The 13751-nt window shown below is 42.0% G+C and overlaps 1 pseudogene; it reads right to left on the bottom strand.

The window, feature by feature from the left end:
• Nucleotides 1-505: 505 nt before the first annotated feature.
• The window catches only part of LOC147432948 (uncharacterized), a 93589-nt pseudogene continuing 80343 nt past the window's right edge, over nt 506-13751 (bottom strand).

The following is a 13751-nucleotide window of genomic DNA, read 5'->3' as shown; positions in this document are numbered from 1 at the left end:
TTTTATTCTTTCAAAGTAAATACCCTGCATCTGTTACAATTACCAATTCAACAATCATCTGAGTAACTAATGAAAAAAAGTTTATTGTCAAGATTTCCCAGCAAAACCAGTATGTCTAAATTACTATATTTGAGCCTCTAAAATCTGCGAGACCTCTGAGTTGAATTGTCGATATGCCACTCACGTCTGTAATTTCCAAAAAGGGGTGTGGTTGGAACTTGGTGCGAGTCTGCGAGGGCAGCGAGCTACAAGAGGCGAGTTTTGGGAGGTTGGGAGTCGAGACCTATTATAACTTCTGCTGCATGGCACAAGCAAGATTCGAAGGCGGTCTTGACTCCTAAGTCTTGAGTAAGAACTACATTGAATCGAAGACTCGAGAGTTAAGCCTTGAACTTGGAAGTTGGATGGCCTGCCGCTTGCCGAGGCCCGTCTCGTCTATTGTGCAGCACCTCAAACTCAGCCTATTGCACAGACTCCAACTTTGCCTAATTGCAACCCAAGTTATCTAAGGGTCAAGTTCCACCCCCTGAAAGCTTGTTGGCAGTTGCGTCGCACCCAGTGACCCAAGTCGTGAGTCATGATCCGAGTCGGAGAGACTTGACTCATGCTTCTTCAAGGCCTTGTGCACAACAACAGGAATTACTGAAGATCCAACTGCTGCATTGCAGCCTGCTACCTGCACTCTCAGATACCGACCTTTGAAGCTTTGGCAAAAGGCCATCATGTATATGTATATGTACAAGGCTATAGTATGCCAAAAAAAAACCATACCAAATCAAGAACTCCAAAGCAAATGAAGTACTGAGTAGGTGCAGTTTCACCTACCTGGAATATGTTATTCTCCAAGTATCAAACGTGTGGGATGATGGTGGGAGGAATTGAAGATCCCTATTTACCACCCCATTAACTGCGTATTCCATCATGCTTATTGTGTATGTGTGGTATGCCGACACATGATTCCTGCGAGAGGAGCCAGAGTAGTTTGTGATTACGCTTGCAATAGTGTGTGTGTGTGTGTGTGTGCACGTGCGTGTGTGGCATATGTGTATGTGTGTGTGTACATGTGTATGAGCAGAGCAGTATCTTACAAGCAAGGAGTCACTCCCAGATAATGCTGGTTAACGAGATAAAGGTATGTGTATGTGTACGCGAGTGACTTAGCAGGTTTCACCATGCAAAGTGTGTGTGAGTGTGTGTATGTGTGTATGTGTGTATGTGTGTGCGCGCGCGCGTGCCAGAAAGCATGCCAACCTGCAATCATATTAGTAAGCACCAGAAAAAATGTATGTTCGTACCAATTACCAGGGCAATGCCATAACCAAACCAGTCGTCAGTCTACCGAACAGTAGCTAGTAGGTAGGTTTCCTTTTTTATAAAAACTAGAGTTAAAAATGGCAGCAGATAGTAAGCCATACCAAAAAAGAACCACCAATATGGAATACTCAACATAAATAACGTGAAACAGCAATCAGAATCCCAATACTGGGATTAAAGCACTTGCAAAAAAAACAACCAATTGTACCTTACTATGTTGTGTGAAAACTACTCAAGGTGTCATACCTTTTACAGCAACACAGAAATATTGCCCTGAAAACGTTGGTGCAAAAAAAACCATGAGAAAAAGTAACTGACCTATGTTACTTGTGTTGTGAGCTCCATACTTTGGTGCAGTAGAGATACAAACACGCAGTTCTATTTTATATAAAAAACGGAGCACAAACAAAGCTAAATGAGGGGCAGAGTTGCGCCTTCACCTTTGAAATAGAGAAAGGAGGGAGGTCGCCATAACTGCATAGCGCGCAGATTGCCATGAGTGGAGAGATCCCCAGCTGAGATGGTGAGGCCACCTACAAGGTGTAATGAAGAGGCAACCCAAGTGCTTTCACGGCCGGGTTAACCCGAGGCAGTACCACGATATAGCGCTCATGTTTTTAGAAGGGCACGCCCCATGGTGGAGACCATAGGAGGTAGGTTTCAGTAGAATCCCAAGAGCTAAGTAAGCTCAGGATTTCTTAATAGGTAGGTGATACTGTGTGTGTGTGTGTGTGTGTGTGTGTGTGTGTGTGTGATTATTAGCCCGGGCAGAAAAAACCTCCACCACAACATGTCCCTTGTAATTTAGAAGGGCCAAGTCCCGTGGTGGAGACTCAACAAAACTGAAGCTTTAGGAAGTGAGTGACCAGTAAGTTAGGGGTTTAAAATACTACAATGTGTGTGTGTGTGTGTGTGTGTGTGTGTGTGTGTGTGTGTGTGTGTGTGTGTGTGTGTGTGTGTGTGTGTGTGTGTGTGTGTGTGTGTGTGTGTGTGTGTGTGTGTGTGGTGTGTGTGTGGTGTGTGTGTGTGTGTGTGTGTGTGTGTGTGTGTGTGTGTGTGTGTGTGTGTGTGTGTGGGACTTGATTTAAAGAGGTCCTATATATAGCTACATCATTTGGTGCCAACCAAGAGGAGGTGGAGAAATAAATTGCTCATTTTTAAACAAACAAATCTGGGCATAGTTATTTGTATACAAAAAAGTTTTTAGAACCGTATAATACAAGAAACCCTCCTATACACATTAGATCCAGATGATGGAGCAAATTAAATATCTTCCAAGGGACAATGTGTGTGTGTGTGTGTGCGTGTGCGTGTGCGCATGTGTGTGTGTGCGTGTGTGTGTGTGTGCACACACGCACGCACGCATGTGTTGAGCCGGCTTCCCACAAATGCTTCCTTACAAGAGCAAGCTGCTCTCCACTCTCTCTTGCTACATTTGTTGCACTATATAGAACTCAAAGTTGCCATTTTGTAATTCCAGCACTGGCTTAGTTCTTTCTATTGCATAACGCTACTTGAAATTGTCTTCTAGCATTATCTAACTAGCATTTCAAAAAAAGTAATAAGCCATACTTGTAACATGTGGATAGATCTGCTAGTGCTACCTGTTACTACCTATGGATAGATCTATTAGTGCTACTTACTGATCCTCCCCTCTTGCTTTCGATTATGGGCTAAACTCAATTGACTGATCCAAAAGGTCAATCCCAACAAAGCTCTGTGAGATTTTGTTGCATCAGCTTCTACTACATTCGAGGTATGCTTCATTTTCTTTTTGCTAAGTTCTCAACCTTAGCTTCAACTTGAATCTTGTGCCCACACAAAGTTGGAGCCACTATTGCTCCCCCCTCTGATCTTCTTAAGAGAAATTGGAGCTTCAACTTTTCCTCCTATTGTAGCTTATTCTCAAGTTCTCTTTGAGTCTTAGCTTGGAATGGAGATTGTACATGTTGTGAGCGGGATGAAAACACACATAATGCCTCTATAATCACCCGAGACACACTGTTGGGATAATACACACACAAACTATGGGGCACCACTTGGCTTATACAACCCACCTGACCGAGATAGGGAACACACAGATAGAGTGAGAGAAGAGAGATTATCCATTTGCCCACTCAACACAGACACACACACACACACACACACACACACACACACACACACACACGCACATACAAATCACCTCAAAGGAGGAAGATATTTGATGCTTAGATACAATTGAGCTTGGTCCAACACCAATCAGGCAAATAGCTCACACCATATGGATGAAATATGCCAGATACAATCACAAATTTGAGCAGAGGCTTCGCTCATAGGAGAAACTTACACAACCAAAATATCAGGAAAACAATGAGGAATTTGGAAAAATGGACAGCACCATTGCGTTCAAAACGGCCAAAAACCCCAATCTACAATGTCAAAGTGCTCAAATCCGAGCTCGGATGAGCAATTTATGGCCAAAATAGGCTCCAAAAACAGCAAAAATTGAGTTGCGGTTGTTCCTTCTATTCTCTCTATGTTTTTCTGGTTTTTTTCTCAGTTTTTTCAGTGTCCACACTTCATTTTATCCGTTGGGCACCTTTGGCCTTTTGATTGACCTCAAACGGACCGCGAACATGCCAAGAAATGGCCACGCAGTGCGTTTTTGTTACCCTTCTACATCCATCCGCACACCTGGCACTCAACTTTTCTCAATAATGCATCCCACAATTGCATAAAGTGACCCCCAAATATAGTTCTCATGATGACCTTTTTGCATAATTCATCACAAGAAAACACTTCCGTTGTGTCCTCACTTATCCACGTGCAAGTCTTGATCCCATTTGTCCTCCTGACGCCATTGGATGCCACTTGACGCACCTGCTTACTTCATGGTGCCGGCCTGCTGATAGCTTCCTTGAGAATTTTTATGCTTTACCAACTCCTTAGTATTATAGAAAAACACATTGATACTAGTGATGATGAAAATCGATGTATTATGTACACATTGTCCTACATGTACACATGTGGGCCCCACGTAACCACTTGGCTCTGGATGATGGGCAATTCTCTGTATTCGATGCACCATGCATGTGTATGTATATATGTACAATCACTTCTTCCAAAAAACTTCTAACATAATTTGCCAATCCCCTAGCCTGGTAGATCATTCATGATTAGTAGCAGCAAAAAGAGATATGAGACTCGCCGCGCACACGTCTCCTCATCCCTCACAGACATTACTTGTTCTACAGACAACTCATCTTGCTCCACCATCATTAATCTAGCATGATATAATTTAAGACGCAATCCATTTACCATTGGCTTATGTAGAACTCCCATCGAGGTTAGCCAGCTGGTATGTACCATTCGAAAAACACTCCACTACCTTGAAAGGGCCTTCCCACTTAATTTGAAACTTCTTTTGGAATGTCTTGTCCAGCTTACTATTGTAGCACAAAACCAAGTCATGTTTCTTGATACCCTTACTTTTGACCTTTTCATTTATCTTTTCTAAAACCTTATCTTGCATTTGTCCATAATGTTCCAATGAGCTCATCCTATCCAGCTGAACCTCTTGTAACTGTCTGAGCCTCTCTTTGAATGCATCACTAGACTACCCAAGCAACTTCTCTAACATCTTGCCCGCCGCAGGCAACTCTACTTCCACAAGCAATAGTGCTTCCTTTCCATATACAAACAAAATGGAGTAAACCTTGTACCTGTCTTCATTGAAGTACGGTAAGCCCATAATGCACTAGGCAATTCCAAATCCCAATTCTTTCCTTGGTGCTCTGTCACTTTTGAAAGAATTTTTACCAATTCACCATTGAAGCTTTCATTTAATCCATTACATTGTGGATAATAAGGATGGTATGCTGGTGCCTAATCTTCATCTCCGCGCATAAAAAGTCTAATAGTTTAGCTTTAAATCCTGGCCCCTTATCCGAAAGTAGCTCCAGTGGCACCACAAACTTGCAACATATTTCATCGTACACAAATTTTGCCACATCCTTTGTAGTGATTTGTTTTACTGTTGTAGCCTCTACCCATCTAGAGAGATAGTCCACTGCAATCAAAATATAGCTTTTGCCCCTGCTTGTGATAGGTAATGGGCATATTACATCAATCCCCCACTTTTCAAACACATCAAATCCCATAATGGTTTTTCGTAGCTTTGGCTTCAACACTCTCTTCCCAAATGCTTGACATCTATTGCAAGACCTACACCAATGGTGAACATCCTTGTGCAAACTAAGCCATACATACCCCTCTTGCAAGATCTTATGCAAGGTGATCTTTATAGCAAAATGTCCGCCACATGCGCCTTCATGATTCTCTTCCAGCACTCTATAAAGCTCCTCCTGAGGTACATGTCTCAACACAAGATCAACCCCTTTCATGTACAAGACATCACCAATCAATTTGTACTTGGATTCTCTACGCACAAGACCATACTTCGTAGACTTCTGAATGTCCTTCGAAATGATTCCTATTAGCAAAAACTCCTCTTCTTGAGCCAAACTTTCCCGGCCATGATATAGAGGTAAATTGGTCCTTAACACAAATAGCTAATTTGTACTTGGATTCTCTACGCACAAGACCAGACTTCGTAGACTTCTGAATGTCCTTCGAAATGATTCCTATTAGCAAAAACTCCTCTTCTTGAGCCAAACTTTCCCGGCCATGATATAGAGGTAAATTGGTCCTTAACACAAATAGCTCCCCAATCACGCTTTGAGCTGCTTCATGTGCCTCTCTGTTTAGAGCACGTCCAATGTATCTGATGCTCCATGCTTCAAACTTTTTTAACATGCCTTTAATTCTGAAACACATTTCCTTCAATGAGGTATTCTTGCTCTTCCACACACCCAGCACTTGCTTCACAACTAACAAGGCATCACCTTTTATGCTTAACCTTCTAATTCTATGCTTCAAACAAATGTGTAATCTAGCTTCTCGCTTCCAAAGTAGCATATTCAGCCTCATTGTTACTATGCGCATCCAATTTGAACCCTCTCTTGCATACTAGCTTCTCCTCTAGATCGTAAAGTGCTATACCCCTTGAAGCTGCATCATGGCTCTTTCTGTATGAGCCATCAAAGAACAACACATGTGCATATATTGCTGATCTGTGGCACTTCTTCAACAACCCATTTCACCACCTCTTCCTTAACAAGAAGGGGATTCTCCTTGTAAGTCAAGAAATCAGCTAGGGTAGCTCTTGTACTGCCTTCCACTAAAAAAGATAACTCAAACTCTTGCAACTCAATTACCCATTTCTTGCCCACATTTGAAATGCTAGTGCCATTTATTAATTGTGGCAAAAAGGTGTAACTTGTTAAGAAAACAAAAGGTTGTTGTAGCAAGTAATGACAAAATTGTTGACAAGAAAATATTACACTGGCCATCACTAGCTCTACTTCCAACAATTTTCTTTCTGCTACCAACTTCACTCGGCTTGCACAATACATTGGCCTCATATAATGGTTTCCCTTCCCCTTTTGCAATAGCATGTCTCTAGTGGCATCATCCCCTATACTAATGGATTTACATAAAACACTTGCTCCGAATCAGGAGCCTGCATGGCTGACAGTCCCCCTAACACCTCTTGAAACACTTCTTCACATTTTTCATCCCATTGCAATGGATCATGCTTCACCACTTGTTGTAATGGATAAAGGAGCTGTGAAGACAATGGAGTAAATTGTGCCATGTACTTCACTTTGTGTATAAAGGTTGCCAATTGCTTTGTACTCTTAGGTGATGGAAGAAGAATAATAGACTTAACCTTGTCTGGATCAGCCTCAATGCCATTTTCTGACACCATATGGCCCAATATAACTTTGCTAGCTTTGCTCTTGGATGTGCTAGATGACATTTCTTTGGATTTAGTTGTCCTCCACATTCATCATATCGAGCCAATACCATCTGTAGCTTCTCATGGTGTTCAGTCCTACTGCTGTAGACACAAAAGTCGTCCATAAAATCTTTAACACAACTATCAACAATGAATAGTGCCAATACCCAATTTGCTCTCTCTTGATAGAAGGATGGTTCATTTTACAACCCAAATGGCCATACCATGTATCAATAACAGCCCCATGGTGTAATGAAAGTTGTCTTTGTTCGGTCTTTGAGAGAAGTCTTTAGTTGAAAATAGCCTAAAAAACCGTACAAATTGTACCTCTCATAAACTGCCACTGAATCCAAGATCTGATCGATGGATGGAAGAGGATATGGGTTCTTCTTAGTGGCTGCATTTAAGGGCTTAAAATCTACACAAATCCTCCACTTTCCATCCTTCTTTGGGCTGACTACTACTGGACTCACCCATTCTGTGGTCTCCATTGGGACTATTAACCCTGCCTTCAATAACTTGTCCACCTCTTCCCGCAAGGCTTCCATCTGCTCTTGACCCATCCTTCTAAGCCTTTGCCACACTAGCTTAGCACCTTCCTTCAGCTCTATATGCACCTCTTCTCCTTTGAACCCTCTAATCTCTTCATATGAAGTAATGAACAAAACAGGAAAACTAGCCAGCATGTGTAAATATATCTCCTTCTCCATAGTTGAGAGGTCTCCACTGATCATTTGTGTCATCAACTCCTACTTCTTTGACAATTCAACTTTGGTTTGCATCAGCCCTTCAATCACTTCACAAGGCCCTTCACTTTCATCTTCAATCTCATTTGCAAATGCAACTAAACCAGACTCATGGATTTCTTTGTCCATCAAAAGAAATGCAACATCAACATCCTCTTCATTGTTGGTAGTACTATCACTATCCTCGTCAGACACTATGGAATAATCTTCATCACTAGACTTATCCTCATCTTCATAAAGTTACTCCCCATTAGTTCCTCATCCTCATCTTCATAAAGGTCCTCCCCAATAGTTTCCTTGTGTCCATATTATATAGCTTCTTGGCAACTGTCTTTCGATAGAGGCTAATCGTACCATGTCTCCAATCTTGAACAACTCCCACTGCATGTAACCATGGTCCTGCCCAGTATAATACAATATGCTCCCAACCCTGCTGGCATCACGTGAAAATCAACCACCACATTTGCATCATACACCTTCACTTCTAAGCTCTTTACAACACACAAACATTTTCGTTTCTGACGGTTTGCCAATTTGATCCGAAAGCCTGACACTCTAGTCATTGTAAGACCCATCTTCTCAACGCATGAATGTGTTATGACACATATTTGGGCTCCGCCTTCAACATAACCTTGTCCCATATTTTTTCTTTTGTGCCACACATCTACTATTGGGCAAATGTCTGGTAGCTCATCGATCACCAATACCTTCACTGAACCTCTCTCTGGTTTTTTCTCCATTGGGTTAACCATCCTCTTCCACTGTCGCTTTAGCTTAGACACCATCTCTACAAGCTGACATCTGCTTTCCTGCTTGTCAGATCCTCCTTCGTGTCATAGCTTAATTGCCCATCTCCTAGTGGAAAATCTGAAACATGAAAATTGCGACGAGCTCTTCTTTTCCTCTTGGCCTTGACATCCTTGTCTTCATGGCTCTTTCCCTTCTTCTTACTAGGATCTGCACCACTTCTTCCTTCCTTATCCTATGTGGTCCTCCTCCCAATAGGCATCATTAATGTATCATTTAGCTTTGTTGCCTTCTCCAAGGTGACCGCACTTATCACTTTTGTCTCCCTTTTTCTCTTGGGTTAATCCATTGGTTCCTTCTTCTCCCTTAATTTCAATGCCATGATCATTTGACCTAGTTAGCACCTGTCTTGGCAATGGATACATGTCTCCCCCCATCCTTGGTGGCTTATCACATTGCAGGCTGATGTGGCCCAAATCTCCACGCAATTATAACACGTGGGTGTCTGCTTCCAGACCCTACCATTGATTTGTCCAACACCATTCCTGGGTTTTTCTTCACCTCCTGGCTGATTTGCAAATCTCACATGACCTTGATTATTTCCCACATTACGTAGCATGTTTAGGTTGAGATTCTTCATTAAATCTACCACTTTCCTCATGTCTTGCCTTAGCCCATCATCTTGCACTGTTGTAGTGACTGCTAGCATAACCTGAGGAGTGACAAAAATCGTTGGTTCATGATGAACCCCTGGTATGCGACCTTGCAAAGAATCCATAGGCTGAAATTCAGACCTCCTGGGCAAAGACTCTACTCCTAGCTTACTCATTCTTCTCAACTTCCACTCTTTGTTTCTCGCTACATCTAGTGCATCTTCGTATGTCCTAGGCTTTACCTCCACTCTCCAACGTATATTCTCCCAAAGACCAGCCAAGAACCTATCCTTTTTCATCATTTCAAGTTGGGGTACCTGTGGTGCTAAGGCCTTGCACATCCGCTCCCATGCCATTGAAAACTTTTGTATGTACGCATATACTGGCTTACCTTCCCTTTGCACCAAACCGTGTACTTCTTGCCACACTTTGTCTCAGGATCTTCTATCTTCACAAACTCCACTTCCAATCCATGTCGTAGAATGTCCCAACTTAATCTCACGGATGGATCAATCGCACGCAAATCCTCTTCAAATGCTTTGGACCAAACTCATGCATCACTCTTTAAACAAATCTAGAGAAGACGTAACATCTGTGCTGGATCATGAACCGGTTGCTAATGCAGGCAACTTTCATCTTTTCCAAGAAGTCTTCCACATCTTCATCACTTCTTCCATGAAATTCCAGATGAGAGAAAGCCATGGCTACCCAAGTTTCAATGCTTTGAGAACCCCTTCTAACATAGGTGCAAGAACCCATAACTTTTTACTGACTCAGATCCGCAGAAACTTCAATGGAGCTCAAGTTTTAGAAAAGGATGAACACATGCACTTCAAATGAGTTTTCATAGTTAATTATCGAAATTACAATAGGAAAAGGGGATTCCAGTATCTCTCTTAATCTTCTTGGCTCAAACATAAAGACTATGCGCTGCTGGTAAAATATCTTCTTGTCCACATGAACATTTATCTGGATTCTGTAGACATGTAGTAGTGTTAGTGTGTATACGCGCTTCACCAGGGGCACTTTTCTCCCACTGGGTTTTCCCCCTTGGACATCTGGTGTGAAAGGACACCTTATCTCTTAGGATCTCATATAAGCTTTGTAGCTCTGAGTTTGTAAATACTCTATTATTCTAATATAGAGAGATAGACTACAGAGATCTCGTACGCAAGCTCTGTGTCTTCTCCTTCTCCATCTCTTTCTACTCTGAGTTGCTATCTTCCTTTTGTTTCCTGTTTCATCATCTTCAACAGATTCTTTGTGCAAAATGAAAAGGAATGAACTGAGGTCCGTCGTGATTATCCATTAAAGGCCAACCATGCAACTCCCAAGAAAGCACACTTGACTAACTACCCTCTAATTTTTCCAGAATTTCAACAGCATAACAACATAAATCGCTCAAAAGACCAAAAAACCAGCCATCACAACTTGGAAAAATTTTGGCAGAGTTTCCCCAGAATTAGAGCAGTAAAAACCAAAATATAGATTGTATATGTATGCATAGCTTGCCAACAATGGCACCCAAGCATCAAATAGGAATCAATAGTACATAGCCTATAACAAGGTCACGAAAAGGGTGCTCCAGCCACCTGTATCATCGAAAGGATCTCACACTTGCGAATCCCCCAGCTCAATAAAACCTCACCACGACCCTCTCACAAAAATTTATGCAAATAACGTATAGTCAAGTCTCAGAAATAACTATCTTCCAGACCAAGTCTCAGAAATGATTGGGACGGCCAAATAAAACCAAGTATGGCTCCATAAAGGCGTACAATGGTAGTATCCACAAGTAACGTACAATACTAGACAATGCGCTCAAACAGGCACCAAATGATGCATACCCACAACAACTGCAAGTGGCTCCCACTTGATTGTATATCACTCTACTCCAGCTACCTGTACCTGTACCTGTAACCTGTAGTAATCTGTAATCTCGAAGCTGAAGGTACTCGAAGAAGATCCTCCGTGGGGGCGCCAAAAGAATGTGAGAGGGATAAAAACACACACAACGCCTCTATAATCACCTGACACAGGATAATAGACACACACACACACTATGGGGCACCACTTGGCTTATACAACCCACCTGACCGAGACAGGGAACACGCAGATGGAGTGAGAGGAGAGACTATCCATTTGCCCACTCAACACACACACACACACACACACACACACAAATCAGCTCAAAGCGGGAAGATATTTGATACTTAGATACAATTGATCTTGGGCCAACACCAATGGGGCAAATAGCTCACACCATATGGATGAAATATGCCAGATACAATCACAAATTTGAGCAAAGGCTTCGCTGACATGAGAAACTTACACAGCCAAAATAGTAGGAAAACACTGAGGAATTTGGAAAATTAGACAGCTCCATTGCGTCCGGAACGGGCAAAAACCCCAGCCTACAATATCAAAGTGCTCAAATCCAAGCTCGGATGAGTAGTTTATGGCCAAAACAGACTCCAAAACAACAAAAATTGAGCTGTGGTTGTTCCTCCTCTTCTCTCTATCTTTTTCTGGTTTTTTTCTCAATTTTTTCAGGGTCCACACTTCACTTTATCCCTTGGGCACCTTTGGCCTTTTGATTGACCTCAAACGGACCTCGAACATGCCCAAAAATGGCCACGCATTGAATTTTTGTTACCCTTCTACATCCATCCACACCCTTGGCTCTCAAATTTTCTCAATAATGCATCCTGTAATCGCGTGAAGTGGACCCCAAATATAGTTCTCACGATGACCTTTTTGCATAATTCATCACAAGAAAACACTTCCGTTGTGTCCTCACTTATCCACGTGCTAGTCTTGATCCCATTCGTCCTCCTGACGCCATTGGATGCCACTTGATACACTTGCTTATCTCATGGCGTCAGCCCACTGATAGCTTCCTTGAGATTTCTTACGCTCTACCAACTCCTCATTATTATAGAAAAACACATTGATACTGGTGGCGTTGAAAATCGATGTACTATGTACACGTTGTCCTACCTGTACACATGTGGGCCCCACGTAACCACCTAGCTCTGGACAATCGGCAATTCTTTATTTGATGCACCATGCATTTGTATGTAAATATGCACAATCACTTCTTCCAGAAAACTCCTAACAACGCTTGCCAACACATACTGGAGCTATAAAGAGAAAAATATTACTACTCAAAAACTGATTTGGGAATACGTTCTCTCTTTGTAGATATCATTGATGGTATGCATCCATCACCATAGCATTCTTGCTTCCTTTTAACTTGAAATACTTAGTCCTTCTTTCATGCCAACCTCTTTAAACTTGCTTGACTCTAATTTCACTCTCTCCTTGCTTGCATATGACGTGCTTTGAATTTGCAGCCATGCATCCTTGTGGTTGCTTCTCTTCCTTCAGTTTTATTTCCAAATTTTTTGTAGGTGCAACAACACTCCTTTGTGGTTACTTCCCTTTTTCCTCAGACTTCCCATTGAGGAAGACATATTGGACCTCCTTTGGTGATAATTTATAAGTTGAAAGAGGGGTTGACCTTCCCTCATATGTAGCTGAAAGTGTTGAAGTAATGTCATCCAACTTGAAGAGATTTCCATGCTTCTTGCCTTTAGCTATCACTTTGTAGTGATTCCTAGGGTCTTTGATAATCATCATTGGCCTTCAAACTCCACTTTGAGACCCTTCCTTCAAACTCCACTTGGATTCTTGGTAAGGGATGGTACCAAAACAACATTGCCAAGAGACTTCTTCATCTTGGGGTTAAAGGTAAAGTGCTATTACCTAGGGCCAAACGTCCGGTGTCTAGACACCCATTGCCTACACCATCCTTATTATAGTACATATACAAAGAATAAGGGACATCTCAAAATCCTTTGACCCAACGCTTCCTTGTAACCACGGATGGGACCCTTGTTGACAAATCGAACACATACCTGGTCAAAAAAAAATTTTACTCTACATTAGTGAAGTGACCCATTAATTTTTCTACTATGTTTTTTTTTTCTAACGGAGAAGAGGTTTCTATGTCACCCACAGTTGACACCTTTTGAGGGGGAGTATGTATACCCACCTCTACTGAAAAGTTTGGTTGTGCCTTCTTGGGATATCTCTTATCCCGCATTTGACACTACCCTTGAAGAGTTTTTACTTTGCCTCTTGGGTCAAGGTAGTTTTTAACTTGATTGGATTGTCTGGTTCTCTAACCCATGGCATTATAGCACATAGGCGGGCGTTAACTCGTCAGGCTTAAGAATTTCTTCTCTTTGCACTGTGAGGACTGAATTGGCTTCATGTTGTTTATTCTTTACCATCACCCCCTCCTCCACATTCATGGCCATGGTGATCTCCACTATCTGTGTGCCTTGGTGATAAGAGGATATGGAGGCGATTCACCTTGCTGGCTCTACTCATTGCTTCAGTAGATGACCTATCAATATAAACAAAGGTGAGGGATGCTTCATA

This window comes from Adiantum capillus-veneris, chromosome 20 (assembly GCF_014529385.1).
Source record: "Adiantum capillus-veneris isolate H3 chromosome 20, ASM1452938v2, whole genome shotgun sequence".
NCBI lineage: Eukaryota > Viridiplantae > Streptophyta > Polypodiopsida > Polypodiales > Pteridaceae > Adiantum > Adiantum capillus-veneris.
This window is presented reverse-complemented; position numbering and strand designations above follow the sequence as displayed.